This window comes from Miscanthus floridulus, chromosome 2, assembly GCF_019320115.1.
Source record: "Miscanthus floridulus cultivar M001 chromosome 2, ASM1932011v1, whole genome shotgun sequence".
Classification (NCBI taxonomy): domain Eukaryota; kingdom Viridiplantae; phylum Streptophyta; class Magnoliopsida; order Poales; family Poaceae; genus Miscanthus; species Miscanthus floridulus.
The window spans coordinates 47,147,833-47,155,335 of record NC_089581.1 but is presented as its reverse complement, the minus strand read 5'-3'; positions in this window follow the sequence as shown (position 1 = coordinate 47,155,335).

Sequence of the window (7,503 nt, the reverse complement as noted above, 5' to 3'; positions counted from 1 at the left end):
GTGCTAATGACTTTGCTATCACTCATGTTAAACTTCTTGATCATGTCCTTGATATACTTGCCTTGACTTACAAAAGTACCATTCTCCATTTGCTTGATTTGAAGACCAAGGAAGTAACTCAACTCTCCATTCATGGACATCTCAAACTCATTAGCCATCATCTTTCCAAATTCATCACAAAAGTCTTGATTGGTTGATCCAAATATGATGTCATCAATATATATTTGCAATATAAATAGATCTTTTCCAATCTTCTTGATGAAAAGAGTGGTGTCAACCTTGCCCATTGTGAACCCTTTAGAGAGTAGGAAATCCCTCAATCTCTCATACCATGCTCTAGGTGCTTGCTTCAAGCCATACAATGCTTTCTTTAACTTATACACATGGTTGGGCTTCTTGTCATCTTCAAAACCAGGAGGTTGCTCAACATATACTTCTTCATTGATGTAGCCATTGAGAAATGCACTCTTAACATCCATTTGATAGAGCTTGATGTTGTGGGCACAAGCATAGGCTAGCAAGATTCTTATTACTTCCAATCTAGCAACCGGGGCATATGTTTCTCCAAAGTCAAGACCTTCAACTTGTGTATAGCCTTGTGCTACTAATCTTGCTTTGTTCCTTACTACTATCCCATCTTGATCTTGCTTGTTTTTAAAGACCCATTTGGTTCCAATCACATTGTGTCCCTTTGGTCTCTCTACTAATTCCCATACTTAATTTCTTGTGAAGTTATTCAATTCTTCATGCATAGCATTCACCCAATCAACATCCTTCAACGCTTCATCTATCTTCTTTGGTTCAATGGATGATACAAATGAGAAGTGTTCACAAAATGATGCCAATCTTGATCTTGTTTGTACACCTCTAGAAATATCACCAATGATAGTGTCCAATGGATGATCCCTCGCAACATTGGTTGGTTGAAGTATTGGAACTTGATTGCTTGCACTTGCTTGATCATTGGGTTGAGATGATGTACTAGCCACTTGATCATCTTCATCATCATGCACTTGCCTAGGCCTCAATTCACCAATATCCATGTTCTTCATGGTATTTGAAAGTTGAATGCCTCTAACATCTTCCAAATTCTCATTCTCTACTTGTGAACCCTTGGTTTTATCAAATTCAACATCATGAACTTCTTCAAGAGTACCACTATCCAAATTCCAAACTCTATATGCTTTGCTTATAGTGGAATAACCAAGTAGGAATCCTTCATCACATTTCTTGTCAAACTTGCCCAATCTAGTGCCTTTCTTCAAGATATAGCATTTGCAACCAAAGACCCGAAAATATGCAATGTTGGGCTTTCTACCATTCAAGAGTTCATATGGTGTCTTCTCTTTCAATCGGTGACAATAGAGGCGGTTGCTATAATAGCAAGCCATGATGATAGCTTTGGCCCAAAAAGATTGACTCACATTGTACTCACTAAGCATAGACCTTGCCATATCAATGAGTGTTCTATTCTTCCTCTCAACAAGGCCATTTGATTGAGGTGTGTACTTAGCCAAGAATTAATGTCTAATTCCAAATTCATTACATAACTCATCAATTCTAGTGTTCTTAAACTCACTACCATTGTCACTTCTAACTCTCTTGATGGTTGTTTCAAACTCATTGTGAATGTCTTTGACAAATGATTTGAATGTTGCAAAGACATCACTTTTGTCCACTAGAAAGAATACCCATGTGTATCTAGTATAATCATCCACTATCACAAAGCCATATTTGTTACCACCGATGCTAGTGTATTGTATTGGCCCAAACAAATCCATGTGCAATAACTCAAATGCTTTACTAGTACTCATCATGCTTTTCTTGGGATAGGTGTTTCCAACTTGTTTTCTGGCTTGACAAGAGCTATAAAGCTTATCCTTTTCAAACACAACATCTTCCAAGCCTCTAACCAAGTCATGCTTAACCAATCTATTCTATTGTTTCATTCCAACATGACCAAGCCTTCTATGCCATAACCAACCCATGCTAGACTTAGTGAACAAGAATATAGATAATCTAGCTTCACTAGCATTGAAATCAACCAAGTATAGATTCTCATATCTAAAGCCTTTGAAGATTAAGTTAGAGCCATCTACACTTATGATCTCTACATCATCTACCCCAAATATGCATTTGAATCCAAGATCACATAATTGAGCCACGGATAGCAAATTGAAGTTCAAGCTCTCTACTAGCAACATATTAGATATGCTCATGTCATTGGATATTGTAATCTTACCAAGCCCTTTGACCTTGCCTTTGCCATTATCACCAAATGTGATACTATCATAACCATCATTGCCATTGGTGTTGATTAAGTTGAACATTCTTGCATCACCGGTCATGTGTTGAGTGCACCCACTATCAAGAACCCAATGCCTTCCTCTGGCTTTGTAATTGACCTACAAAAGAAGATCAATTCTTTTTAGGTACCCAAACTTGCTTGGGCCCTTGAAGGTTAGTTACTAAGCTCTTTGGTACCCAAATGGCTTTCTTCTTTGAGCCCATCCATGGTTTACCAATGAACTTAGCCTTTACACCATTTGTACCCTTAGTAAGCACATAGAAAGAATTAATCTTAATTGAGGATACATTAGCATTTTTGCTCTTGTTTTTGCATTCATGCTCTTTATGACCAACTTGCTTATAACTAGTGCAAAACCGACCATTGTTCTTCACAAAACTAGTCTTGTGAGGAGCAAAGGCCACCTTGCCTTTCTTGGGGGTATAGCCCAATCCCTCTTTAGAAGCTCTTTGGCTACCCAAGCACATAAGCAAGCGGTCCTCACCACCATAGGCCTTAGCCAAGGTGTGAGTGAGCTTATCGACCTCCTTCTTGAGGTTCTCATTCTCAACCATTAGTGAGGCATCACAAGTGAGACCATCACTACTAGATGAGGTGGAAGTAGAAGTACTACAAGAAGGGTTAGTGGGAGCAACAATGATAGGCATAGATAATGATTCATCAATTATATCACAAGTTAAACCTACATTGCAAGTTTCAACATGCTTCTTTTTATTTTGCTCATTAAGCAAAGAGGAATGAGCTTTTTCAAGCTTCTTGTGAGCCTTGCCAAGCTTCTCATGGGCTTCCTCTAGCCTCTCATGAGTTGCTTTAAGCTCATCAAAGGCTTGCTTAAGGGCTTTTACCTCCATATTCAAGCTCTTGCATTCCCTTCTCTTAATATCAAAATGTTCTTTAGCATCTTCTAGCATGTCAAATAATTCATCTTTAGTAGGTTCATCATCATCACTATCATTATCATTTTCACAATCATGTTCATTTTCACTTCCATCATCACAAGTTTGTACCTTAGTGGCCTTAGCCATGAAGCATGATGAAGTGTCAAAGAGAGAAGGCTTTTCATTGATTGCAATGCTAGCAAGTGCCTTCTTCTTAGCGGTCTTGTCATCATCACTATCATCATCATCACTTGATGAAGCATCACTATCCCAAGTGACCACATATGAACCACCCTTCTTCTTCTTGAAGGTCATCTTGTCCTTATTCTTTTTCTTTTCCTTCTTATCCTTCTTCTTGTTTTTCTTGTTATCATCATCATTGTCGCTATTGTATGGACATTGAGCAACAAGATGATCTTTGCTTCCACACTTGAAGCACCTTCTTGACTCTTCTTTGTTCTTGGATGAAGACTTCTTTCTTCTAGCACGGTAGCCCTTCTTCACCATGAACTTGCCAAATCTCTTTACAAAGAGAGCCATCTTCTCATCATCATCATCATCCCATGAATCATCATCTTCACTTGTTGTTTCTTGCTTAGCTTTGCCCTTGGATGATGTGGCCTTGAATGCCACGCTCTTCTTCTTGTCATCCCTCTTCTCATCCTTCTTCTCCCTCTTTTCTTTCTTCTCATCATCATCTCTATAAGCATCATCGGTCATAATATCTCCCAAGATTTGGTTTGGTGTCATTGTGTCTAAACCGGTCCTCACTAGCAAGGTGACCAACATGCCAAATCTTGCGGGTAAACATCTCAAGAACTTATTGGAGAACTCTTTGTCCTCTATCTTCTCACCAAGTGATTTGAGATCATTGACAATCACTTCCATCCTATGGAACATGTTCGGCACACTCTCATCCTCCTTTATCTTGAAACTTGCAAACTTCTCTTTGAGAATATATGCCTTTGCATCCTTCACGGCTTGAGTGCCCTCAAATGATTCCTCCAATTTCTTCCAAGCCTCATGAGCTCTCTCAATGTTCTTGATTTGCTCAAAGGTTCTCTCGTCCAAAGCATCATGGATGGCACTAAGAGCAATGTCATTGTTTTAGAGAAGTATTTCTTCAGCAGCGGTGGGAGCATCTTCATCTTCAATCTCAATTTTTGTTTTTGCCACCATCCAAATCTTCCTATTGATTGACTTGATATATGTTGTCATCTTAGTCTTCCAATAGGGATAATTTGAGCCATCAAATTAGGGTGGCTTCTTGGTGTTGTTGATTTGAGCCATTTTTGCACCAAAGGTTGTTAAGCCTCAAATCATGGTGACCTTGGCTCCGATACCACTTGAAAGGTCCTAATGGCTAGAGGGGGGGTGAATAGCCAAATAAAAATTTCTACAACAACACTTAACAAGATGGTTAGACAATTATGAGGTGAAGTAAGTGTTGCGCTAGCCTACTCAAAATGAAAGCCACCTACCACAATTCTAGTTTAGATAGTATCTATTCACACAATAGCTATGACAATACACTATGTTAGTGTGCTCTCAAAGGCTAACTAAAGAGCCACACCAACCAAGCAAGCAAGCTCTCACAACTAGCTACACTAAAGAGCTTGACTACTAGTTTGTGGTAATGTAAAGAGAGTGATCAAGAAGGTTATACCGCCGTGTAGATGAAGGAACCAATCAATCACAAGGATGAATAACAATGAAGACCAATCACCTCAGAATCAATGATGAACACAATGATTTTTTACCGAGGTTCACTTGCTTGCTGGTAAGCTAGTCCTCGTTGTGGCAATTCACTCACTTGGAGGTTCACACGCTAATTGGCTTCACACGCCAAACCCTCAATAGGGTGCCGCACAACCAACACAAGATAAGGATCACACAAGCCACGAGCAATCCACTAGAGTATCTTTTGGCTCTCCACCGGAGAAAGGTCAAGAACCCCTCACAATCACCATGATCGGAGCCAGAGACAATCACCACCCTCTGCTCAATGATCCTTGCTGCTCCAAGCTATCTAGGTGGCAGCAACCACCAAGAGTAACAAGCAAATCCCGCAGCGAAACACGAACACCAAGTGCCTCTAGATGCAAACACTCAAGCAATGCACTTGGATTCACTCCCAATCTCGCAAAGATGATGAATCAATGATGGAGATGAGTGGGAGGGCTTTGGCTAAGCTCACAAGGTTGCTATGTCAATGAAAATTGCCAAAGATCTGAGCTTCAACCAGCCATGGGGCTTAAATAGAAGCCCCAATGAAATAGAGCCGTTGTACCCCTTCACTGGGCACAACGCGGGGTGACCAGACGCTCCGGTCATGTTGACCGGACGCTGGACCTCAGCGTCCGGTCGCCCGACGATAGCCACGTGTCCCGATCTCAACGGTCACTTGAGTTGACCAGACACTGCACACAATACTGATCGGACACTGAGCCACCAGCGTCTAGTCGTTTCTAGTAAGGTTCCAGAAACAATTTTCTTTGACCGGACGCGTCCGGTCATGCTTGACCGGACCCTGACAGCGTCTGGTCACACATTGACTTTCATCAGCGCTGTCCGACAATAGGACCAGACCTTGGACCTCAGCGTCCGGTCAGTCTAAGACCTAGCGTCCGGTCGTTTGACCGACGCCAGCGTCTTTGCTGCCACACTTGATTGGATGCGCCGGTCCCTCTGAGACCAGCGTCAGGTCACTTAGTGACCAGCAAGACTACCTCCTTTTCACCTTTAACTTCTTCACCCTTGCTCATATGTGCCAACCACCAAGTGTATCACCTTGTGCACATGTGTTAGCATATTTTCACAAACATTTTCAAGGGTGTTAGCATTCCATTAGATCCTAAATGCATATGCAATGAGTTAGAGCATCTAGTGGCACTTTGATAACCGCATTTCGATACGAGTTTCACCCCTCTTAATAGTACAGCTATCAAACCTAAATATGATCACACTCTCTAAGTGTCTTGATCACCAAAACAAAATAGCTCCTATGGTTTATACCTTTGCCTTGAGCTTTTTGTTTTTCTCTTTGTTCTTTCCAAGTCCAAGCACCTGATCATCATCATGGCATCATCATCATCATGCTATTATCTTCATTTGCTTCACCACTTGGAATGTGCCACCTATCTCATGATCACTTGATAAACTAGGTTAGCACTTAGGGTTTCATCAATTCACCAAAACCAAACTAGAGCTTTCATCGGGTGCTTTATAGGAGCAAGTGTTGACTAAAATGCGGTAAGACAAAATTTAGGGGAAAACGACATAGTTGTTCAATGTTCAAAGTCTTGGTGAGAACATTGCCGTTGTCATCCTCCAGTCGATAGGTGCCCGGTCGGATCACTTCGGTCACCGTATAGGGTCCTTCCCATGGTGAAGAGAGTTTGTGTTTTTCCTTTGTTGATTGGGTCCTCTAGAGTACAAGATCGCCGACTTCGAGTATCCTCCCCCTGATCTTCCTTTCATGGTACCTACGGAGAGTTTGCTGATAGCGAGTGGAGCAGATGATGGTCATCTCATGGGCCTCCTTGAGCAGGTCGACTGTGTCTTGCTGAGCCTCCATGGCTCAGTCATGGTCGAAAGCCTTCACTCTTGGGGCACCATGGTCGAGGTCAGAGGGTAGTACTGCTTCAGCTTCGTAGGCCAGGAAGAAGGGTGTGAACCCTATAGATCGGTTCGGGGTCATTCTCTGGCTCCAAAGGACTGCTGGGACCTCTGTAACCAATCACCCGGCGTACTTGTTGAGTCGATCGAAGATGCATGACTTGAGTCCTTGGAGGACCATACCATTGGCACGCTCGACCTAACCATTAGTACGTGGGTGTCCGACCGAGGCCTAGTTGATTCTGATGCCATATCCATCACTGAAGTCCAGGAACTTCTTCCCGGTGAAGTTAGTTCCATGGTCAGTGATGATGCAGTTAGGAACGCCGAACCGATAGATGATATCAAGGAAGAATTTGACCGCCTCTTTTGAGCGGATGTTGGTGATGGGTTTGGCCTCTATCCACTTGGTGAACTTGTCGACTGCTACGAGTAGGTGAGTGAAACCGCCTAGGCCCTTTTTGAGGGTCCCACCATGTCGAGGCCCCAAACCGCGAATGGTCAGGTGATGGGTATGGTTTGGAGCTCCTATGCCGGCAAATGGGTTTGCCGAGCATAGAACTGGCATCCTTCACACCTATGGATGACCTCCTCTACATCTCGTAGCACGGTGGGCCAGTAAAAACCTTGGCTAAAGGCTTTTCCGACCAGCGACCTTGGGGCCACATAATGCCTGCAAATTCCAGCGTGGACCTCGTG